Source organism: Tympanuchus pallidicinctus, unplaced genomic scaffold (assembly GCF_026119805.1).
Source record: "Tympanuchus pallidicinctus isolate F22 unplaced genomic scaffold, pur_lepc_1.0 scaffold21, whole genome shotgun sequence".
Taxonomy (NCBI): domain Eukaryota; kingdom Metazoa; phylum Chordata; class Aves; order Galliformes; family Phasianidae; genus Tympanuchus; species Tympanuchus pallidicinctus.
The window spans coordinates 7,935,483-7,962,476 of record NW_026294733.1 but is presented as its reverse complement, the minus strand read 5'-3'; positions in this window follow the sequence as shown (position 1 = coordinate 7,962,476).

Sequence of the window (26,994 nt, the reverse complement as noted above, 5' to 3'; positions counted from 1 at the left end):
TGCACTTTGCTCTTACAAGATTTCTTCTGGCAATTCTGTTTAACGCCTTGAGAGATTACAGTGCTATTACAGGGCTTTCATGTACTACTTCAGTCCTCTTCTCTTTACACTTAAACCAGAGACTAGTATTAAGCAAATGCAAGCTTTGATCTATCCACACAGTTCCTGTGCTACTGACACAAAAAGATACCTCGCTATTGCAAAAGCACACCTTATAGGGAGAAAAGTAAACAGTACGGAGTATCCAAATAAATGTGATAAGCACTAGCTGTTAAGGCAATGTTTAATTCAACTCTCACTGCAGACTTTGGGATAGGTGTCAGAAAGAGTCTATGAGAGCTGCTCCAAAAGTAATGCCTCCTATTTTATTGAGTTGGTCCTCAGTGTCGGAGGGGGATGTTGGTGGGATGGCAGAGGAGGTTAAACCTTCCACCATTACACTGGGATGCCATGGGACAGATGGAAGAAGAGGGGCAGTTTGATATGGAAGTGTGTAGGAAGCAAAGCTGTGGAACTGAACTGCTTCTTGCAGAAAACATAGCACCCAATGGCATTCATCAATGCTTGTTGAACACTTAGAAATGCCCAACAGCAGATGCAAGCACAGCGAGGCGGTGTTTTTCAGCAGTGGTAACAGTGATGTAAAAGACAAGCCATGTTCTAGATGGCTACGCAGATTTTTGAGAGTGCAGCATGCAGGCTCTGGTTCATCAGTGGCAAAAAAGCATGGTGACTACTGGTGGTGACTGTGTTTAAAAAATAGTGTTTTGCAGCTGACAGTTTGTTCCAGTGTCTGTTGTAGTTTCCACAGAAATGAGTTGGAGGCATTACTTTCAGAGCAACCCATGCATTTCTTACTAAGTCCACTTAAGAACCAGTAATAACTACTATCTGCAGCTATGCTGGAAGTCCCTCTTCCCATTTTATTAAATACATTGACAGACTGATGGATTTGACACTGAATACAGGAGAGAAAACTATTTAATTCAGATTTTCATTATTCTTATCCAACGAAAAGATGAATCAAATGGGGAAGTAATAAGATTTATTGCTGTCTACTTAGCAACAGGAATATAAGTTGTCTAAATTAAAAGTTTGTGTCTCCAAAAGGAAAGATATCTGACAGTACTTAATAGCTAAGTTTCAGCAATTATTAAATAGCACAAAGAAATCATCTATTACTAAATAAAGAACTGATACAACTTGCTAATCAGCAAATCCAGTCAAAGCACTGATTTTGTAATCCAAAACCAGAGATTTAAATATAATTCATGAACTTCTCCAAAATGAGAGGTTTCTACTCTGGCTGCAAGTTGCACTGCGTAGAAAGCAAGCAGCAACTGAACATAATAGAGCTCGACACTTAATTCAGGGCTCTTGCCCTCCATGCTAGAGATCAATCTTCTCTTCTATAGCCCCTCTATCCTCAATGGGAAACCTGCTTTCATTTATTTTACAGATGTCTGCATGATTTCAACATTTGTCTACTTTTCATATCAGAGTCCGAGGAATGAGGCAAACAGTGCACATAAATGAAAGATCTATTTTGTTTCCCCACTTTAAAAAAAGAAAACAACAACAACAACAAAAAAAAACAAATCAGAGAGGACTGGGAATTGATTGCATTTGAACATGCCCCTTATCTCCAGTATCTAGTATATCAGTTTCAGAATATATTGTGAAATTGTAGCATAGAGAAGGCTTGAAAATAAAACTAAAATAAATATCTGTGAAATAGATGGTGCTGATCACTTGTTTGCACTACTTTATCTTTTGTAAGGTTTTATAAATAAGCATATTTGGACAAAGATTGAATCATGTTGGCAAAAAACATCTTGACATGCAGTATTTTTTGTTTGTCAAGGACCTTACAGAGATCTCTTGAAGATCATAATAGCAAAGTGTGTCTAGAAAATGAGTTGAAGGTCTTTCATACAACAGTTTTGTGCATTATAACTTTCCCCAGGAATTCAAACATTTGTTTGATGTATTCAGCACAATACTGCAAGTGAGGTTACAAAGGTCATGAAGTATCACTCTACATATTCCAATCATTACCACTAAAAAAAAAAATTACATTCAGTACATATGAGAATGTCAAGGCTCATCACAATCCTGAAAGAAAAAATGCAAAATTGAATCTAACTTTCTCTACAACACTACACAGATAGCTCAGGATTCATAGTGTTTTCCTATTTGTCATGTATAAGTAAGGAATGGAATTTACTCAGTGGCCCCAAATTTCACATAAATAACACCATGACTATTTCAGTAGTGCAACGGTCCATGTAAGCATTCAGGAAATTAATCCACTAGCTGACAAATTCTACACAAGCAAGTATTCAGGAAGGCCAGCAATTTCTATGTGCTAATAAGTTAGCTATAATTAGTAATAGAAGCCTTAAAATAACTGCAGCCCCCTGAGTCAGCATTCATATCTTCTGTATTCTGGAAACGATAGGATCATTCTTCCAGTTTTACTAAATTGGCAATTAAAAGCTGATTTAGGATCAAAGACAACTTCAAGGTTATAAATATTGCTAGCTGGCTGCGAAGTACTCTCATGAAAATTTCTTGAAAGAGAGTGCCTACTCCAACTGCAGTAAGCTTGCAGGAGCCAAAGAGAAATAATTAAAAACAAAAAATCGTCAGAAGTAAACACGAATAGAAGGTTTGTGTGTAAGGGGGGTGGTTGTGGAACATGAAGACCTTTTAAAACAAAATATGCTTCACTAGAGAAACTAAGTGCAGTTAGTTGAAGATTTCTATAGAACTAAATTAACTGGTCTAGTTGATGTATCTGGAATATAAGAAAGCAAATCTGAGCACTGCTATTGAGCAAATAATAACAGCCAGTGGGAAGTCAGTGTTATTCCAGTAATTCATTACTCTCTCTATCCAGTGTTTTCACAGGACCCAGCCATTACAACAGCATCGCTTTTTCTTCATAACTGGCAAAATCTTGGTTTATAAACTCCCCCAGATACTGAGATCAATGTCTGCATTCAAATTTGCTTTTCTTCTCTTGTGCAATCATTTCCAAAACAATACATCTCCAGATTTTAAAATAAGCCCACTAATATATAAAGCTTTTGAAGCCTTCTTTTATTTGTCATATGAGGCAGCAAAATAAGACAGAAGCAATAGAAATCTTTTGTTAAAAAGGGGTAAAGAAACTGCCTACTCAGCCTCTTCCTCAATTGGTTATGGTTGCTTGTGGCCCTAAATAAACTGGGATCAAACCTAAGGCATCAGTTCCACAAAACAATTCCAATGCCAAAGACTGCTTTGCAACCCTGAGCTCTTCAATCATGTGAGTCTCACGAACGAGGCAGAGAACATAGCTTCAAATTGCTGAACTTCTTCATAAGCATAACTGTGATGTCATAGGAAATTGCCAACATGACCAGTCACAGAATCATAGAACCACAGAATCACAAGAAACGACCTATGGAAATGACCTATATAAGATCATCTAGTCCAACCATCTTCTCATTACCACTGCTACCACAAGCACAACAGCTCACAGCTCCTCATCCAGATGCCTCTTGAACGCTGGCCAGGGATGGCAACTCCTCCAGCTCCCTGAGCAGCCATTCCAGTGCCTGACCACTCTTGGAGAGAAAAGGTTTTTCCTCATGTCTAAATGCAGAAAGTCAAAACTCAACCCTACAAAAACAGCCATAACCAAACTGAGGAGCACAATGCCCATCAGCAAACCAACCTGCACAACACTGTTATAAACTCTAACCCAGTGGTTTGGGTCTATTTTATTTTATATCCTCTGAACTGCATTTATTTCCTTTTAAGAAGGCTATTGGTTAAAATTTATCACTGGAACTATTTATTCCAAATGGTTGTCCTCACAAGCAGCCTTACTGATTAATTGAAGAAACTAATATAATTAATCCAACTTAAAGCATGACCTATGATAGAAAATGTCACATTTCAAATGTTTTTTCTCCTCTAGTTATCAGTGATGAATAATTAATGTATGCACAACACATGAATTTATAGCTGAAAAGTGCACTTGAATATCTGAAGCCTGCTTAGAGACTGATGACCTTTCAGGTGTCGCTGCCAAAAAAAAAAAAAAGGAAAGATCAGATCCAATAACTTGCTCATGTGCTGTGGTGTATTGGTCCATTACTGTAACAAATTCCAGAGTCTTTGGGACCAGAGAAGCTAAAAGAGGATCGGATGAAGATAGTAACAACGAAGTCAGACGATTTAAGTACACTAATGAATGGAAAGCTGTAGTTGTCCTCTATGTTTCTCCAGGTTTCTGAATGTATTTTTTCCCTTCACAAATGGATTAATTTGTCTTAACATTAAGTAAACTTCTTAAGTTGACTCCCAGTAAGTTTTCCAGAACAAACACTGTCTCAAAGTTATCAGTCCTTTAACTCCATGTCTTGCCTGTCTGTACTAAATACATGCTGAGGGTTCTCAGATGGCTGTTTCACACATCCTGCACATGTAAGAAATGCTGTAACCTTCAGAACTTGTCACCCAAAATCCAAGCAAAAGGTGAAATTATGCATGCAGCATTTTTAAGTGCTACCACATTAAATCTCAAAACTCAGAAAAAGATCTTGCAATACATCTGACTTGAAAGTAAAATGTGAAGCCATCAACGAAGCCCCATGCCACAAGTTTAACATGTGCCATATAACATATGTATAATATATATATTTTATATAATATATATATATTATACATATGATAATATATATATATATTTTTATTTTTATTTTTTTTCCTTTCTGCAAAAATGATCACTGCCATAGACATACCACTGAACATCGAAGGGGAAAAGTACCAGAGCAACACACAGGATCAGAATAAAATCCTTGCCATTAATTCCCTATATCAGTGAACGAAAAAATAGTGACACATAGGCAGCAATTTACCATCTTTCTATACCTCCGCCTAAACAATAATAGTAATCAAAAGGAGCACTGAAGACGTAATCATGCATCAGGTCTTTCATTTTCAACAAGGAGTCAAAGGACTGTGAATAACATACCTGTTTTTATATACCCAAATAATTTTGTTACTATTCCTAATTTTATTCCTAATAAAAGAGACCCAACAGCAGAAGCAATATAACAGATGCTGTCTATTCTGCAAAGCACAAAGCCATCATTACAGCTCAGAAAATCAATAGATTACAAGGACCATAACATCATCAAGAATTTCCTCTCTTGAACAAGATATTTAAGCAGGGTATTTTTATGTTTTCGTATATATACTCGTATCTTATATTCACAGTAAAAAAACTTGCAAGTGTGTATGTGTGTGCGCACACATACAGGCATATGCTGTATATTAAATATGTGCTCAGACGCATATACATGCATCATCACAGACACGACCCACAGAATTTTAACATACAATGCACAAGAGAATCCATGAAGAACCATAAGTAACCATTACAACAAAAAAGTTCTGGAAGTCACACGGACAACAAGCAGACTGTACTGCATCCGGACTGAGTGTTATTGCAGAGCTAAAATGAACAAGTTTTTTAGCGCGCCAATACGCACAATAGACATAAAAAATATTCTTAATATAGAAGTAAATGATTGAGTAGATGTTGAAGAAAAAAATAAAAGAGAAAGAATAACTAAAAGCACTAGTCAGCAGGACTGCTCAGAAAGGACAGAAAAATTCAAGCAAGATACTGAAACCAGAAAAAAAGGAAAAGATAACAAGCAGAGATTTGAAACTGTAGAATTTGAACAGCATAGGAAGTGGAATCACGATTTTAAAAAATGAACAAAAAGTAACAGGAACAGAGGCTTGCATAGATATTTACCAGCAAGACTGGCAAAGATTGCTGCTGGTACTGAGAAATAATGCAGGCTATAGAATTCACGAGTTCCTTTAATGAGCAAGAAACATTTTTCAGAAATTTTGTTTATAATGCGCGTGCTGACATTTGTAACTATTACCTTAGAGGAGACTTTCAGCAGGGGATAAATTCCAGAAACACTTCACAGAGGGGTGTTTGGATTTCTCTGTTGAGTCTGAAAAACAGAAAATCACCAGTTAAAGCCATCAGCTTATGACACCGAGGCAGCACTGGCAAAAGTGATAGAAAATACCCTTGTAAGAATCTGCCCACTGAACAGAGTGTGTGCTAAGGAGAAAGGTGGATTAGCAGGTTTATCTCAGAAGTGACAGATTTCTGCATTTCAAAAGTGCCATGCTGGAGTGTGTGATGGAGCGACTCACACGAACAAGAGCAACCCACAGTTCACCAACAGCCAACAGTTTTGATTTGATCTAAAGGCTGTTGTAAAATCCTAAGATTAACCCCAAACATATAGTTTTCCCCTTTGAATTTCATGAAGATTTATTTCAAGGAGATTGAACAACACTGGAAATGTATCCAAATAACTTAACTACACAAAGACAAGTTAGAAAAGAAGTGTAACACATGCATCCTTTAAGCTTCCTTTCACACATCCTCACCCATCCAGCGAACAAAACGCAGACACAGGGAGCAATAAACTCTGTTTTATATGCAGCTGGAAGGCATAACTTCCTTTTCATTTATCATTTAAAGACAGAACTTCAGTAAGTCACTGCCCTGCAAAGACTGGGACTCTACACAATCGTGGCATAATTAAGCACTGAAGTATTGCAAATATTGTTTATAATAAAACAGAAAATGATTTTCAGTATTGAACTTGTCCTTATTCTCCATTATGGGGTCAGATTTAATATAGTCGGTGAAATAAAGAAAAGAAAGGCTTCCAAAAATTCATCACAACAGACTTCTGAGGGAGACTGGAACTTATTTCATTAACTAGGATTAAGCTTTGGTCCTTACCATTCTATTTAGCTATCTAGTCTGCAATCTGCATCCCATCGCTCTATGAACCAGTAGCCAAGTTTCACGTTTGCAAACTTGCCAGAGCACAAGGAAGGAGGAGGGAAAGCGGAAAAGAGGACAGTGCAGCTTGATGGACAAATCACACATCCATAATGACTGTACTGATTTCAAGTCAGCATCAGTGCTCTGCTTCTTGCAACATCAGCCTCAACATTAGGATCACCACGGACGACAGACATGCTGCAGGCTAAATTCAAGGCATATGCAGAGATCCTGCATGGTTACAGATGCTTCAATATATCATGTCTGTTTTGGCAGGGGATATTAGCGCTACTGAGATAAGGGTACAGTACTGCTGCTTGAAAATACCTGTATCCTGCCTGCTGGGCTGTGATAAACAGTTATGTGTTTCACACATTGGGTATCAGTATTAAAAGTATGCATACAGACGCTTAAATCCAGAAACAAAATACTGGTAAGTCTGAAAGTTTGATCAAGCTCAGAGTCTGCTGGTATTAGAAGCAATTCTCTATACATGAACTTGTACTACTTAACTTCTATCTGACTGTTGATCTCAAATACTCAACTCAAATATTACTGGTTCAGGTTGTGATTAGAAGATATGATAAAAATATGAAGAGTGAGCAAAAAGCAAACATTGAAAGCAGAAGAACGGATCCAAGGGAAGGCTGTAAGAATACAGATACTCTGACAAGAGGGCCAACAAATACTCCGAAAATATGAATGTTTGTAGTCATCATATAGCATCAAAATGACAACACCAATTTTAAGAAATGTTTTCATTTCTAATGCACAACAAAGAATTCTTGTCTTCTATAAAGACTTCCTAAGGAGAGGACGATAATCAACAACTGCTTCAGATTTGAAAAACAAACCACATAAATAGATGGCAGTCAGAATATGTCCATGACTAGAGAGGCTTATGAAACCTTACCATGCTGTATATTTCACTCATTTCCACAATAAATTATTGCTTTTCTTCCTCCTCCCTAAGTATTTACTCAGTTACGGTCTGAATAAGCACCATCTCTAAACTTCCTGAGCATCTTTCTCTTCCTTTTCAAAGGATAGCATCTTATTTAGAAGCACTTTGCCTAAAGAGAATCAGATCTATCTGCACAGGCAAAACCACAGAGTACAGAAGTGTTAGGATTTGTTTGAGATGCAGAAGGAACAACTGAAGTTCCTGTGATGAGTAAAGGTTCCAGATTTCCTATTCCCCAAGAATTTGGAGTCAGAGTTCAAAGTCAAAAGAATTTGGAATTCTCATCGTTTAAGAATGATGTGAGTAAGATCTCAAAGGGCTCACAGTAATGGTGAGTTGCTTCTGCTACTTCACTCTGAAGTAGCAGAACTGCTTAATTAAAATAAATTTGGAAGAACGCTTTCTACAGAATAACCTCCACAAACAGAAAGGGTAAAGTAATGTAAAATTGTTTTCTTTCCTACAGTATATCTTAATATTAACATAACCGTAAACACTTAAGACAGCATTCCTCTCTCACCTCCGTTACGAACCTCTTAAAGCTGAGTTATGAACAATATTAAACATTAATGCACCATACTCTAATAATTATTGTCTTATTAGAGCATTTACCCAGTATGGCATGTTAGATGGTTTCTGTTCGTAACAAAGATCAGTTTCCATTTACCAGAAGAATTAAAAAAAAAAAAACAACACACAACATCAACAAAAAAAAAAAAAAAAAAAAAAAGCACTGTCAATATTTCCATCAAAAGCATTTTCATAAATTAATAAAAAATTAATGAAACAGACAAAATGTAGTAATCTGGTTAAATATTAATTTTATACTTTCTAATTTTTCTAAAAGCCTGTCTGCTGAACTTTGAGCACTATTTACTGACAACACCAGACTCCTTCCAGCCCCCTGTTGGAGCAGCTTCCTGCACTCACGAAGAGGCAAAGCAATGCCTGTTGGAGACCACCTTCAGTCAGCAACTACAAAAAGCTAAAACACAGTACTGGTATTTCCAGCATCTCTTCGTCAGCCCCAGTACTTTCACCTCACAGACAGCTAAATAGCTGTTGTCTTGGCAAACAGTTTCTCAGCTGGCAAGCAAAGTGCTCATCAGAGAATTATGCCTCACAGATGGGATAAAAACAGCTTCCTAAAGGACGTGCGGAAAATCATCAACCCCCAACACCTGTCCAATGGAATTTTGAAATTTAAGGTGCTCTGCTGAGTAGTTTGTTTCAATACAGCAATAGCAACGAAGTAAAAGCACAGATTTTAAGTTCAGTTGCACTAAGCCAAGCAAGGCACATTTTTGCATGTATTGCAAGGCATGTATTTCACATACCCCACTATTACTCTTTTTATTTTGATATTTATATCCAGTGAACACCAGAAGTACAAAGAGAAATTTATATTTCAAATATACTCAACTTTCAATCCAACTCTTTCAATTTAAGGCCAGCTATCAGAGTTAAATTTATCTCTTCTAGCCTTTCTTTCTTTGCTGTTCTAAAACAATTCAAGTTTGTAATGGGAGATTGTATTTCCTTCAATTTTTGTCCAATATTACAGAACATGCATGTAGAAGCATACATCTTCAACTCAGTAGAAGAAAGTCATGACTGTGTATGAACATATAAGCAAGGAGTAAAAACATTGTGAAGCCTTCCTGAAACCCAGCTAACTCACAATTCTGAATATAAATTTATGCTTTTATGTCCTAAACATGAAATCTGAAAATCTGATTTTTTTTTGTGTGTGTATTTTGATTTGATCATTTAAATTGTGTGTGAGACAAACGAACAAACAAAAAAAACCACCAGCTATATAATATAAATGTATGTATATACGTGTATATATGTACACAATATATATTATATATATTCCAATATGGAATCTTGTTGTACAACTCTCTAGATCTTTCTGCATTCTGTGGGCTACTTAGCTTGTGCAGCACTAGTTTAAAACTCCTTGATGCTATCTCACAGTAAGCAGTGGGGAGCACAGTATTGCCAAGATTGCCAAGTGTCATTTTTACTTCCTCTACTCAACTGAACAAGTTTTACTTCAAATAGCAGTTTCTCCTTAAGACAGAATATTCGCACTGAGGTTGTTAAAGCATTAGCCAACGTTGGAGTCTGACAATTAGCAAAGTGAGACCCTTCCACTTACTAAATTGGAGGATTTTCTGTGTGGACTTCGAGACAGGTCTGAGCAATCACTGCTAATGCACCCTTTAATTACGTTTTCTCTAGTAGCTGTTTTTGTGTTTGCTTGTCATCAACCTGTGCCCAGCATCATTTCAGCAGTTGCCTTAAAGTACATGCTGTAATCCTTCTCATTCTGTTCAAGTATTTCTGACATCATTATTCACAAAACCTGTAAAATTTCAAAGAAGAAGACCTTCCTTGTTCCCCACCACTGTCTATATTCACAAGCCTCATCATAAACAATATGGAGTTGCACCTGCCTATTATATCTGACTGGAGAGGGGAGGGAAAAATTACACAAGAATTTGATAATTTCAGCAAAAAACGTCCATGTCATTTGATTGGAAAATACTGTCATTACACTAAACAACAGCTTGAGAACCCACGTTCTCTTCTTTCTTCATTGAGCTTCCCTGTAACTGAGTGCATCCAGGAACTCATCTAGTACAGCTGAAGTCAGCAAGATGATGATGTAGGATACCCAACATGTTAGCTCACTGACAAATTCCATAGAGAGTACAATGGATTCAGACACTCAGTGCTACTGCTGACTTCAGTTTCTCAGTGCACCACCAAGAAACACAAGCTTTATTTTCCAAAGAGTATAACATTCTTAGCAAAGACTCAAACCATTTTACAATTAGCTATAGCTACAACCAAAGTACATCACGTCTGGGGCAATTCATTAGTGCTTGCACTCTTGTCTGTTCAGGGAAAAGTTGCAAAAGAAGGTTTGAAAAAGATAATAATCTGTCTGACCACAAATGAGTTTCCCATCAAAGCAACTCCTAACGAGATTTCATTAACAAGCTCAGCCCTCAGCTACAGTTAGACTACCAATACCTCTATGTACATTCATCAAGAGAGAAATGGTGCAGTGGTCTGAGCAAAGAGCCTGCAAACACAGGTCTGTGCATTCTAATTCCATCTGTCACCAACCGTCTTGGCGATCTTGAGCTAGACACAAAGTGTTTCGCTTCAATTCCTTCATTTGTATAATGGCAATGATATCTAACTCAGAGGGATGCTGTGAGGATTAATTAGTTAATGTTGGTAAGTGCTTTGAAGATGAAAAGTGCTACAGAAGAGATAATCAGTTTTAGTGTCTCTAAAAGCTTTTACCATGTCTGCAGAATTATTTTGGAGTATCACATGAATATTATCTGAGACAATCTGTCATTTACCACATATACCCAGAAAAGAAAATGAGGTAAAAAAAAACCCACACAGGTAGACAAATGCTTCACAGTGTTAAAGCATATATCTTGTTCTAATATCTGTAGGGAGGTTTTAAGAAAGATCACAGTGCATGCAATGGTCTTTTCTGAGCCCTTGAGCCCACATCAAGTTTGCTGCTTTGAATGCTGACTTCACCCAAGAACACCACGTCAATTGCCACCAGTTAGAAGATGGAGACAGGCAGAGGACGGGAATGGAGCCAGGACTCAGGTTCTAATGGTGCAAAGTGCAGATTTGCCTGGCACAGACACCTGAACACTGCCATCACTCTCTACAGGAAATACACACTAAATGGCTTTGTTGTCTTAACTCTTCTTCCTTCCTAATTTGAAATGCTGAAGTCAGAGTGATTTTCAGTATTCTTTTATATGTGTTTGGATGCTCCGTCTTTTCCTCTGTATATATATTACAGAGGACTGGGAAATAAAATCCCATTCTCTGAAAAAATGTCTTATAGGGAAAATAAATATTTAAGTTTTGGCAGATTTACTTTTTTGCCTGGAGTCTTAAACATATACATCCCTGCTGCCTCCCTTAATTTATGTTTTTTTCCCATTAATCAAAATGGAAGTTTTATACAAAAGAGTCTGGACAGCTTTACACTGTCCACTTATGCTTTGTTAAATCAGCCAGCATATGCCAGCATAAGTGGTTGGAAAACTCACAATTACCAGCTTCCAAAATAATGCCTGTACATCAACTCCAACTTATTCAGTTGTTTTCAAATCCCAAACAATGTGAGTCATGTTCTTCTCTTTCAGTCTGAAGTAGAACATTTTTCATTAACAATTTGAAGGACAGAGCATTAGGAGAATGTCATCCTGCACATATGCAACCACTTCTTAGCTTTTATGTTTTTCTGACACATTTTTGAATATACTTCTTTTTCAAATGACCATCAGGGAAAAGAAAAAGGAAAAAAAAAAAAAAAAAGAAAGCAAAAGGATTAATTCTGAAAGAGGCTCTCTACAAAGAAAGTGACATGACTCCAGCACAAAAAAGCTGCTACACTGCAAATATAGCAAAGTATATACCTATATTTTATTACAAATTAAATGCAACTATGACTGGTGCTAGCTATTGTCAAAACAGAGCATCTCATTTCCAAAACAATCAAAGTGCAAAAATTTTTTGAAGCAATGTCCAGCAGAAATCTTAGTGATTATCTATAATTATATTGCCATTAAAACATTATCAGACAAATCACATTTATCTTTACTCTACAAAATATTTTTCCTCCTGCTTAAAATTACTGCATTTTCCTCTCAGCTCTTCTGTCTTACGTGAAATGCCAACACTGGTGGGGCTGAAGGAGAAAAAAAGCAAACATTTCAGCTTGCTGTCCTTAAGGTTTTTTTCTCCACAATTATTTATGGCTACTCCCTGCTCCTAGAGATTCCACCCACCAATCTCCCACCACGTTGAACACTGAGACACTACGCTTCTGTTCTGCAAAGGGAGATGGGATGCCTTCATACTCAAATGTATTCTTTCACAGAAGAAAACACATCTCAACATTCACAGAAAAAGTTATACATCTGGAAGGCAAATACTCTGTAAGACGATCCTTCACTATTTCAAATAAAACCATCCTTACATTCTTTTTAAAAAGACAGTGTTCTCCCTTAAAATCAGTTATTTCTGCTGCCCCACTGAACTATCACAGGCAGCTCTGGGTACTTGAGCAGTTTTGGCAGAACCAAGCTGAATTATGGTCCGATGGTTTGTTTTAGTTCTTTTACCAATGTCTCCTTTCAGGTTAATTGGTTCTTCTTCCTCTCCCTATATTTATTTTTAATGCATTTACAGCATGCCATTATAAATTCAGATCCTCTCTCATTTAGGCCCAATGACTAAAGGTCTTTCAGATCATTTGCATAACAGTTTACCCATTATCCTAATTGTCACTGTACATTATCTGACCCATTCTTACCCTCCCCCCAAACTTAACACAGAAAAACACAATGTAGGAGCTGCATTCCAATGCAAGGTCACATTAACACTTGCTTATCTCTAGCAAGCATTTTACCAATTACACCTGATGGGCAAATGGCACTGGGGGCTCACAGCCCCCATTTTGCACACCCAGCTGATGAACTTCACTCTCTTCACAGAAGTGATGACATACCCCAGCTGTCACACTGCTGGGTGTCCATTCCATGCCTGTTCTTCTCCATCCCAAAGTTGCCCAGCCCTCCTGAGTGCCGTAAAGACAGCATCTTCTTAATTTCTACACCATCAAATTACACCGCCCCTGCTACATTTTGTGCACTAACACAAACAAAATAGGAAGACTTCTCCAACAACTAGATACTACTGCTTCCAGTTTTGTGTTCATTTTCTGCCTGAACACTATCTCAGTTTACATGTCTACTCATTTCAAGATCTAACCTCTCCAGCACCATGCCAGTCAATGTCCCACCACATGCCTTACAACAGCCGGTTGGGGTGTCACACCGCGGGGTGCAGGCACTGCTCTGGGAGGAAGGAACACAACACCTTCTACCACCCTGAGACGGTCCTGAAGGGCTCAGCTGCGCCCAGCAGCAGTGCTGGTGCTGCCTGTGGACAAGGACAGCCTGTGTGCTTGTGGCCATACTTACTCCCAGACTAGATAATCGTTTCTAGAAATAACTGCTCCAACCCAGTAAGGGCTGCTTCTGAATCCTCCAACACTGCAAAGCCCTTGTTCACGCAACGGCAGTTGCTCAAAGCATTTCCCGCCAGTTTGGTGTGAACCGTTCAGTTGCCGTCTTTTCTCAAGGCATTACTTCTGGGACAGCCCTCATCTTCCCTCCTCCTTTTCTTGTCAAACTTTGCTCATATTTGATTTGTTTCCCTCCCATTACCTCTGGAACACTCCTCAGTGGCCTTTTCCTCTTCCCACTACACAAGCTGATTTCAGGCAGCTGTTGCTACTTTGATAGAAAGAGGCTGTACAGAAAACTGTGTGACAGACAAAAGCTTTGAAAGTGTTTGTCTAAAATAATTTTTATTTGATAGACTGTTTTCCAGAACGCTTTTAAGAAAAAAAGAAAAAAAGAAGTTGAAATAAAGAAACCCTTGAACCCAACACAGACTGCTCCGTGCTTAACAGAACCTAACAAACCTGAACTGCTTTGTGATGCACTTGCAATAAAATCCATCTACATTTTCCTACTTCTGAATTCAGACTCTCTGTTTCAAATGCAGTCGTACACGTGCATGCGTAAATACTTGACTGAATACCAGTACTGATTACTGCAATAACAACTATATCAACAGATGTTCCTCAGAAAACTGGGTTCAAATGCAAAGTCCAGAGCTCAATCTTTTCAAAAACAATCAAGCTACCCTGGAACCACCCCATGCATTGAAACTCATGGAGGTACAAGAACTTTTTTTTCCCTCCTTTCTCTAATGTAAATTTCTGAAAGACGATTATTTCATATTCTGCACTAATGTCCGCTCATAAACAATTCTTGCTCAGTATCCAAAACTCACCCTCAATCATTCAAATCTCTCAAAATGCACAAATTTGGTGTAACTGACACAGAAGTTGAGCTTAGTTTCTCATGGCTTGAGGTGAAACACTATGGGAAAAATGTTCCTGCAGGCTGCTAGAACAACTGCTGCACGCTGGCTCCCAACGTCAGGGACCTCACAGAGCTACTGCTCATATCTGAATTTACCAAGGACTAATTGATTCTGAGAGGAAAGAATCTTGATAGAATCAGAAGGGCAAAACTTGCCAACAGAACTCTATCATCGTTAAGCACTATGTACAGTAATTATGCTGCATACTGATGGTTCATGAATTCTACACACAGACATGACACAAGTTACATATTTCATCTAAATAATCTAAACTCAGAGGCAATCAAAATATGAGCAAATTTAATTCATGAAATAATCACCCACTCCAATCTCTTGGTCTTATTTCTGTGTTCCATACACTCATACCAAACTTGATGAATGGCTGGCATGTCATCTTCACTTTGCCTACAGACCAAGAAAGCATTACAGAACTAATCAGAGCACAGCCCTCCTGGACTATCTACAAGCTCTCACCCTGCAGAAGCGTAACGGAAGGCTAAGCAAGAAATATGTGTGACAGTCTAACAAACACCCCTGCCGCGACCTCTTTTTGCACTAAGGTTCCCTGATTCTTCTTGTTCCCCTCCCCTGGGAAAGCTCACCTTCAACATGCAGTGACCAGATTTTACAAAAAAAGCACTCTGCAAGGCCCAAACCTATTTAACATTGCACCCAGGCCCATCTTCCCCACAGCCCTTGCCTCAGTACAGACAAACTGGAAGAAAGGGAAGCAGAAAGAAGAAAGTGTGTCATATTCTATAATGCTTTATATCAGCACAGTCTTCCCAGAGTAACTTTTAAAGAACACACACTGTTTAGACATTTTTCCTTCCTCTCAACTGTTTAATAAGTTACCTCTTAGTTGTATTTATAGGTTTTTTAATTTGAGAATGCTTTCAAAAAAGTGTTTACAGAAAATAATCTAAGAAAATTGAATTAGCCTTCTTTCTTCTTCTCTTATTTTGCATTATTTAGGTTTTTGAAGATCCTTTTTTAAACCAAAGAGAAAGTATTTCTTCTTTATTCAGACCCACAAAACAATGGAAAATATATCTACATTGTGGTGACACCTAGAAGTGACTTTCAACTAGGCAGCCCAAGTATTTCTAAAATTAACACAGCAGCTACAAAGAACGCATTTTATCTGAAAACGTTAAAACAAAAAAGAAACATTCAAACACAGGAATCAGGACAAATACACAGGTAGCTAACTGTACTGAAGCACAGGGGTTAGGAACAGTGAACTAGCCAGCCCACATTCGATCTGTAAGAATAATCACTGCAGCAATAACACCAGTATGAATACACGCTATAATTACACCAGTTTGGCATAACAACAATTAGCACAAAAAAAAGAAAAGAAAAAAAAAAAAGAGAATAAAGAAAGTAAAAAGAAAAGAGACAATTCCAATTAGTTAGATTTATTTGTTGTATATATACATACTACCTTACCTATTTAGAAAATAGAAATACCTTCCACAACCCATCTTGCTTCCAACCTACTAAGGAAATAACTACACTCACAGCAGCTATCCATTAGTTGCAACCAGCTCAGCTGTAGCTAATTTAAAGAATCACAATCACAGCAGTATGAAATCAAGGGAACTTAGGCATCTGAAAGTACTTTAACTGTGTAAGAGCACAAGTACCTTTAGATTTACTTCTGTTGTGTATTCCAATGGTGAGATAGCAGTTAAAATGACAGTTAAAATGTAGTGCCAAGAAGTTTAATTAGAAACCCCATGTCCTTTCAGAATCTTGTATTTTCATTTCACTTCAAAATCAATGTTATTTAATACCTAAAAAAAAAACTCGCTTCAGTTCCTCTAAGTTCACTCAGTTTGTGACACAGGTGAAAAAATGAAGGGCGAGTTTTGGTCTCCTGAATCACAATCTAGTCACTTAACTACAAGAACACCTTATTTTCAAACCATTGAGAGTTCTTTTCAAGTAATTCAATTCTCACATTTGCTAAAATGTATTACCAGCCACTAGAAGTGGAACAGGAAGAAAATTACTGAAATACAGCTGACACTAAAGCTGTATTACCTTTAAGCTCACTCTGACATGGTTGTAAAACATGCGAAGGAACATTTGGCTACTTATAGATAAGCAGAGCTAGGCTATACATTCATAGTGGTAGGTTGTTCACTTGAAGAAGTTGTTCCCAACATCCACAGAATCTATGCTCACTTTCCAAAATGTTTACTTAGAGATGCTTTGCCTGCTGACCAACTTCTTCTGATAGTCTGACAAAATGATCTGACATGGAAGTGTGTATGATGCACAGGTATGGAACTGAATTCCCCAATGAAAAAAAAAAAAAAAAAAAAAGTCACCCATTGACATTCACTGATGCTTGCCAAACATTTATGGAGACCAAAGAGTGGATGTGAGCACAGCAAGGGTTGAGTGGTTTGTTCAGCAGTGGAAACAGAGGCTGTGGGTCACCTCCATTGCTGCAGATGCTTACAAGCGCAGCACACAGGCTCTTGTTCATCACTGGCAAAAATCATATCTGATGGTGGTGTTGAAAAAGAGTGTTCTGTAGCTGAGAGCTTGCCTTGTCAAATAGCGTTGTTGTGTTCTTTGTATCTGTTGTAGTTTCCATAGAAATGAAAAGGAGGCATTTACTTTCATAGCGACCCACATATTTTAAAGCATTCAGAATGCATCCATCACCTGTTGAAGTGCAAGCTTTGAGAAAAAATTCTTGGGGGGAAAATGTAAGCATAAAGGAAAGATTTCCAAGGTAGATCTGCTGTCATTTGACACAGAGAAATAATGTGTCTCAACACACCTTGTTATATAGATTATATAGATAGCACACCTTGTTGAATAGATTGTTATTAATCTGCCCATTACATGATTCTCATCAACTTCTTCCACGAAAGAGATTTATTTCTGAGAAGAGAAGGTCATTCTCAATAAACTCCTCTATAAAGAAGCAATGTTTCTTACACATATTTCAATCACTAGAGCATTTCAAGAAATAATTAACGAAGCTTTAAGTTCTTATTCCCAGACACAAACAGCAAAATTGTCCATCTCATTTCCTAATTTAATTTTTACTCACAACATCAGTTTAGCAAAGCAATTTTTAACTGAGAGGGATCAGAATGAAGGCAAAGATTAAAAAAAAAAAAAAAAAAAAAAAAAAAAAAGATTGCTCAGAATAGAGTCTAAGTACAACCATGACCAAGGAGTGGCCTTGACCCTGTTAGAGCTTGAGACAATTAACAAAGCTCAAAGTGAGCTGAACTTCACCACAAGTATTCTTTTTAATTACTACATCACAAGATACTCCTAGTGACTTAGGAGCCACAAGTATTACCCTAATGCACCACAAAATCAGGAGCTGCTCTATGTATGACTTCAGATCAAGGCAGCATTTCACAAATCACTTTGGTGATTAAGAGAAATGTGCTTTGAGAAAATGTCCATCGTAGGCTCTTGGGCAAAGAGATTGGAAAATCTCCACAACAGCCTCTGAAGGATCATTCTGATACTCTGCTCTAACTTGGGCAAAATAAATGTATGCTACCCGAATGAGGTGGTGGAGGTTTATTTGATTTGTGATGCCATATCAGTTGCTTAGTACTAATACCACAGACTGGAAATGAAAAACATCTAGCACTATCACCACTAAATAATTTATTCAGACCTTAATGTTGTCTGTATAATACATTACTCAAAACAGACTTCTTGCAGTGCCAGCATGTATTGAAATATTCCCAATAGGAACTGATCATATAAATCTGACCTTGCTTTTTACAACAAATAAATGTAAAGAGAGAAAGGAGAATAATCTGAACACTGTTTAATACTGTCAGCATCTGCTTGATGACAAAAGTGAAGACTAATGTTCTCCTAGACAACACGTTCCATGTTTATTTTAATGAAGGCAAAACAAGCAACAGAAAAACTGCTGAATTGAATTACAATAAAATATATGTTTTTTTTTTTTTGTTTTTGTTTTTGTTTTTTTTCAGACAAAAGAGAACAAAATCAGTTTTCATTTGGCTCAGTGACTAGCCTGTATTTCAACAGAGTGTTACATATTCATTTCATTTATCATTTAAAGTCAGATAATCAGGAAGTCATTATGTGGCCTACACTGGGCAGCTATTCGATTAGAGCATAATTGAACACTCTGTAATGTAGCCAAAGTTGGCAGGTTGGGAATGCATAATATCCTTCTCGTGATATTTTGAAGCAGGGGAAAACTATAGGAAAATCGTTGTCAATCAAAACCTGACAACCAAGTGAGAGAGGCTGGAATCTATGGTACTCAGAACAGGCAGCCAACTTTATTGGCGAAGCAACTGAGACACGTTGTTCTCCCTATATTTATCAAATTATAAAACAGTGTTGCAATAAGATTATAACTGAAAGCAGATGACTTCATCTGGACCATTTTTCTTTGTCATTTATCTGAGATAAACCAGTCATCAAACATGAAAAATGAGAGGAAATGTTAGAACCACAGTGTTGTACACCTGCCTTTGAAACGTGCTGATTGCTGACAACAGCTATTAACAGTGCACACAAATAAGAAAACCACAATGTTGGCTAAAACTCTGGCTTTCCAGTTGTTCAGTATTTAAAATACTGATCAGTATATTAGGAGGCTCAATATTAAAATGGTATTTTTACTGAGACTTGAAACAGTATTTCCAATTAGCACCAATGAAAGTTTTATAAGTCTGTTCTCTCCCATGACTATCAGAACGTATTTCAGCAGAAACTTATACCACCTTTGGTAAACCTTTGTTTTTTTTCTGTATATCTCAAATTTGCCCACACATACCGATCTATTAGTAATGACCATGCTACCCTTTTATCAGAGATCAAGGGAAGGCCTTAAAGTTGTGGCTTTCACTTACATAAATGTTTTCATATTTTGTGAATAAGCAGAAAGATAGGGCTAGGAGTTGCTGCCTAGTATCACTGAACTGGGAATGTGTCCCAGCTAGCATAGGAGTCTGGAAACACTTTTTTTTCTTGAGCATCTTTAGCTAACATACAAAGCAGATATCCAAACTGTTCTAGACTGTTCTGGAGTTTCTTCTGGACTGCCCTTCTCAGCCTTGCTATCTTCACAGCACTGCGTGTCAGATGATGTTAGAAGATGGTCATAAGGCTGTTACAGCAACATATATACAGCACTATACTACATGCACAGTCAGTGAATAATTATTTTAGCATGTATCCTTATGTCAAGTATTTTGTAACCTTGCATATTTTCTATTGTGACATGAAAGTCAAAAAATTTCCACTGTCTTTCTAAGCATTTACCTTTATTTGACTTTCCTTCCACTTTTTCTTCTCCTTGCTGCCTGGCTTTCTGCCTTCTAACGCTAACAAGCATGAGCAGGAGTAAATCCAGTGGAGCAGCACTAAACTGCATTATTCTTCCAGAGGTCATCACTCTCTCCTCATTTTAAGGAGCAGCCTAGTGTTTGCACTCTGCTGCATTATCCCAGCTTTGTTACCTGATACTACAAATCTTCAGAGCTGCTGGGGATTATATCCAGTGAGGAAAGAATAAAGAAAATTAAATGAAGAAGAATTACTTGTCATGCATTTCAACTTTTCATATGTTTTGGCTTCTACAGCAAAGTGAAAATATTAAACATCCATCCGAACAACTTTGCTGCTTGGTTTAGATGGATTGTACTTCTAAGAGCAGAAAGCCCCTCAATCTGTTGCTAAGGACACTGGTATATCTATCTGGTTTTCATCAAAAACATTATTAAATATCTTCTTAAAATGAGATATGGGGTCTGGGGGAAACAGAAAGTTTCAAAGTTCTTAAGAAGCTACAAATCTTTCTTGTGCTTCTGCTTCTAAAAAGGGCTGACTCAACCCTGAATGCATATCAGCTTCACTTCTCTTTGAAGTTCAAGTTTGCCACAAATTATGAAGCACCAGTAGCACACCTGTATTTCTCCTTTCCCTCAAATTCCCATAATAGGAGAATATTTTGAAAAACGAATTTATTTCAGCTTCTGCGCTAAATGAAATTTTACAACTGAACTGGACATCTTTACAAACTGCAGAGGTGAGTCAGTGCCTTTCCTCAGTTTCACTGAGCTCAGTGTTCCAGTTGCCTTTATTAATTACAATAACCTATCCTTGGAATATGCACACAAGGTCGGCTATTTGGTTTGCATGAAAAAATAAAGAGGAATAAATAAATAAATAAACAGATTAACTCTGCAACTGGTTGAAAAGACAGAGCTACTCTTCCCAGAGAAGCTGCATATTACTCAAAAAGCTGGAATATTTAACTTAGTGGTTCAAAATGGGAATCTACGATTTAAGTAAAATTTAAACAGTGCTCTGAAGGGGAGCTTTATGGGATTTTCACTTATAACTAGAGTAACTGAACAAGTAAACAGGGACAGAAATGACTGTAGCTTCAAAACGTCTGATTTATAATTATTTGAACAGCAGAATGTTATGTATCTCCCATCGACTTATAATCGTGGCATATACTGAATTTTCTGACAGTATATTAGACTGCTTAGAAGACTACTATTCAGAAAAAAGCTAGTCCTTATGCTGGCATGCTGTGCTTGCTCCATCAGACAAAGCCTACTTCTTGAGACTGAGTTAAAACTGTGATTTTAAGAATTCATGTAAGAAACTACGTCTGCCACAGGTCTACACTGTTCGTTATCTAAGCTTTTACAGATTAATATTGCACAACGTGAAAATCATTTAAAAAAAAAAAAAAGACAAAAGTGATATTTGTAGTGTGTTTTTCCCCCAATTCATAGCACTGAAAAAGAAATGAAATAGGTCTTCCACTATTAGAGACACTGTAATCAAGTTTAGTTGAAAGCAATGTTATTACACATGCAGCTAACTCAAGCAACAAAAGAGAAAAAGATGAAATTAGATGAAAAATCATTGAAATTTACATTCTTCCAGTGAATCACTGGGAGACAGAGAATAGTTAGATGGAAAGAAAATAAACGGGCACAAGATCGTAACATCAAAGGCAGCACTGTCCCACCAGATGGTTTTACAGCAGCATAAGAAAAGATTTCTACCTTGTTATTTCTGAACGTGAGGCGAACCCTTACCCTCTAACCTCATCCCTCTTTCCATAAAGTATATAAGTAAAATTTTCATTTAGCATCTTTAGCAATCTTGCATTTGGTTTGAATAGTACATTTTCATTTCATTCATCATTTAAAGACAGATAATCAGAAAGTCATTACATGGGCTGACACTAGGCCCTCTGCTCGATTGTATTGTAATTGAGCACTGCAGAGCATGTGCCAGATCTAATGGATAATGAATATATTATGTCAGCAGAACCGCCTCAGTAAAGCTCCTGGGGAATCAGAGGGGGCTGCAGCAGTGACATGCAGGGTCACAGATGTTGTGCTGATTTACTGATGGAGTGATTGTGTAATTAGGTAATCAATGGTGGGTAGTGGATTATGTGTGGATAGCTTATTTTATATAAATAAAGACCACAGGAGTATGAGGCTCACGTTCAGGATCATGTAGGACTACATTTTGGTTTGGCTTAATTCTTTGTAAATTCATGATGATCCATTCCGAAATTTTGAGGGCACAAGGCCAGTAGCATAGGACTGACCCCAACTTGTACACCACAGTGACCTGCTTTTACAAATATTTCACAATATTACCCATTGAACTTAGCCCAAATTCTGCACATCAATTAAAATAACATTCACCTTCCTTGCAATTCAGCCGTACTTCTGCAACAGCTTTTAACATTTCATGCAGTGGTAAAAAGCAGTCTTGGCAATAAAACTGTGCAACATCCGAAAGAATTTCTCCACATTTGCTCTGCTCTCACTAACAGCATTTAGTAACATTACTCAGTTCTTTTTTTGTTTTCCCCTCAAAATGAAAATGAAGAGAGAGATTCACATCCTTGAACACTGTTACAAACACTGCATACGCTTGTCATGGAAATGGCTCTTGATGGAGAAACAGTATTTTATAAGTAAGTCAAATGGCTGGGGTCTTCACTAATGTTGATGAATTAAGACTTCTGCCCTTTCCCTAATTTAGGCTGAATAACAGCGGCTTCTCTCTAAATCACACCTCTCCCTGCTTTCATTTCAGTGTAAGACTGATCCCTGGCTTTGTGTCTGGTGCTCAGCAGCGGGCTGTGTAACACAAGCACTCTCCAGTGTGGGAACACACCTGTCTGGTCCCCAGTCACGTCAATGCCAGTGCCTCAGCTGGGTTTTTGGCATCCACAGGAACTTTCCTGTGGTGCCTGTGACAACAAGTTCCAGTTGGGGTTTGACAGTCGTGACTCCTGGGAGTCTGTGACAAGTCTGCAGTGAATTACATCTTCTGGGGCAAAACATTTTTTATTTATTTTTATTCCTTGAAAATATAAGGGACACTAAATGTATGAACGGGCCAAGGTCAGCAAGCATTGTTATCACTTAAACCAGTTTGTTTCATCTGCAACGAACAGGAGCAGATGGCTTCTGATTCAGCCTCTACCTTCTCACTGACAGCCCCAGCAGTCATTTGCTCCGTTCCCTTCCTTTACTATGCACGTGGGATCTTGGTTGCCAGACTTCAACCCTGCTAATAATAATCCATTCTACTCAGAGGGAAGCCAAATAGAGAACATGCCTTAACAAAAGAAAGTTAAATCCTTCCTTTTCCTTTCCCTATCACATTCCTTTGATATTTCTTTTTATCTATTCCATAGTAGGTAGACTACAATAAACAACTGAAATGTTTGCAGGCACATTCATAGCAAGTCATTCAGATTTTTCTCAGTTTACCACAATCAGAAATCTCACCTCTAACAAATAATTTGTAAGGACCTATGTGATTTTGGTTGTGATATACTTTTCCCTTTATTCACTTTCACAAGGCAGTAGGATAAGCAAGTTTTAAGTAATTTCAACAGACAAGCAAAAAATGTCTGCTACGGATTATCTCAGAGTGATACTATTTTATAAACTGAAATCTAATTCAGTTTTTAAACTGAAATATAAGCTCATCCTTGCTAAGTTTTCCTATGTAGGAACACCTGGTTTCTTTCTCTTCGAAATTAGAGTAATGTCGTAATGAAATTTTAAGTAATGATTTTATTAATTAACAATTTATTTTTGCATAGTGCGCAGCCCTGTTAAAAAGAATAGAAGAGGAAGAAGGTGAGAATTCCTGAAGATGTAAAGAGATATGGCTGAAACAAAGGGTGCTCTGAGGCTTCATGAAATCTAGAGGAAGAAAGGTGAATTATATCAAACTAAGTAGAGAGGGAGTGGATAAACAAACAAACAAACAAAAGAATGGATGAAAGAGAAGAATCTTTTCTAATAGCTCCTAGATGCTTAGCCAAGAACAAGAAAACTCTTCATACACGAGAATCTATTCAAAGCACAGAGAAGGAAAAGACAAAAAAGAAAAGACAATCTGCATGGATATAAATGTAAGAAAAATGAAACTGAGAAAGACCTAGAAAGAATGAAAATAATATTTAACAAAAAAAAAAAAAAAAAAAAAAAGTGGCTGTTAATTCCTTCTGTCCATATTATTATTTTTAAAGTACTTGGAATGTACCCAAAGAAGCCCTAACTTAAAGAACTGGGAATATTTTAGGGCAGTTCTTTATTACTAACTTCATTATTTGCAAATTCCATACTGCTCAGCATGGATTTTATGACCAAATCATTGACAATATTTCTGCAAACACTCTTAGAAAAATTAGGTATAAATTAATTTAAAGGATTCAAATGCTCAGCCGAAATAAAGTGTAACTATTATAATATAAATAAGGCAAATAATATTGAAGGATTATATTAACTAATGAACACAATATTTAAATATTCCAATCAAAATATGCTTTAATGTTGATATGAACTGGAAGTAGTTCATATTAGCTGTTCCATTAAAAATAATAAAAATAAAAATAACAAAAAGCCAACATAAAATAATTCCTCAATATAAAACAATGAGTTTTAAGTAAAGCAGAATTTTTAAGTATATTCTTTCCATGCAGATTCTTTGAGCTGATTTTAAATGAAAGACTTCTTACTCTTGAACACTGGACTTTCATATTCAAACTATCTCCAGTGGCTAATACAGACTCTATTACGGTTTCCATAAAAATAAGAAGGATTCCTTAATTATAAATCTAGAGAGTTTTTGTATGCAAAAAAAAGTTGTGGCATTTTATTTCTCAAAGAAGTACACTGTCTTGCTAAATTCTTCTAAGTTTTACTGGAAGTAATGTTATCTGATATTTTGAGGTTTACCTCCAGTTTCTGTGGTTTCCTAATAGAATACTCACGATATTGAAGATTTTCTGTAGTTCAGCAGTATTTTTTATTAGAGTGATTGCTCTACACTTAATATGTAATCTCCTTAATTCTGCCCTCATGTCACTATGTGCTGCTGTGCCATCCTGAGATTGTTGGCCAACCACAAAACATTATTGGCAGACTGAATGTCATAACAGTACTTCAGTCTTACCTTGCTACTTTCTTGGTGCTGCCACTGTACCCCAAGGTTTCCTGTTCAACAGGAGAAAGCTTAAATAAAAATAATAAAACTCCTGGATCCAAGACACTGTATAATAGTATGTGATAGTGAAATGTTTTCTTCTCAAATCTGCCTGTCTTCTCTCACTAACTGAAAATGGATTAATTAATCTCCTACTCAAATCTAAAATTCATGTTAAAAAACAGAGGACATGCTTAATTCTGAGGGATTCATCAGAAGATGGGAATGGATATTCAATTTTTTTCCTCTTGGTACAGTATTTGTTCAGAGCAGCAGCATGTCATGCACATACAAAGTCCTTCCTTCAATGCATATTTCCCAAAATATTCTGTCCTTGCTGGTGAGGAAGAATACATGTTACAATAAAGCATGTGATAGAGATGATTTTTAATGGAATTTTTCATTGCTAAGGAAGTAATGATACAGCAGCTTCACAGCACAATCTCCTATTCTAGAGATGAACTGTCATTTCATTCACATCATTCAAGCAACAAACTTTCCTTCCTTTTTCTGTAAAGGCAACTATTCCGTGTTCTCATCGTTTTAGAACTATAATATTTCCAAAGAGGCGCGAGACAACATTATTGCATGCCAGAAATCAGTCTTGCAAGTTCAAATGATGAAATGTGAAATGTCAAACATATACTTTTTCTTGTCACATTGATATTCATCCACGGTATATGCAATCTATTGCACAACTTTCATGAATCCCCTCAAATTGCAAATTCCTTGAAGGTGAAAGGAAAGTTCCTGATAGGTGTTTTTAAGGGCGTAGTAAATTTTGGAAGTATTTCCTTCTGCAAATCGTTTCAATATAAATTAAAAATAAGAAAGAAAAACACAAAAATAAATTACCACACAACATCTACAATGTCTACGTTCTGTACAGTTTTCAATTCAATTCAATTTCAATTCAATTTCAATTTCAATTCTACTGATTCTGGAATATTTTTTTCTAAATAACTAAACATTTTCTCTGAGCAACCTACTCCAAACAAGCTCTTGTCCTGGCCTACTCAAAATCACATGGCATTCGGACCAGAGATGGAAATTTAACCTACTCATCCACTGAAACTGTTTAATATTAAGCATTAACAATGATTTTTTTTTATTTTTTTTTTTTATCACTAAAGTTTTGCAACCCGAAACTGTATTCACAAAGAACACAGCATAGACAAAAATATACTAAATGTTAAATCATTTGTATTATTTTTTGCTGTGAAATTCTGGTGTTATTTTTTTGCACCCTGTAGCAAAAACATCCAAGAACACCCCTGCTATAAGCAGGTACAGTCTCATAGACATAAAGTTAAGACTAACCACAATTAGTCTGCTGAGCTACAATGAAATGATGGGAAAATACATTTAAAAATTGAAATTACTGATACTGCAACATCAAGCAAGATGCTCCTAAGGAGCCTGTGTTAACTGTTCCACAAATACCATTCCAGGTACCGTTAGTTTAAATTTGTCCCCTTTACTTTTTACTGGCATGAAAATATAGTTGTTTTCATCTTCCACCTCAGAGAATGAGGCATATATGAAAATATTTTTTTTCTCTATAAGCCCCATTAGAATATAAATGCTAGTTCTGTGCTTTATT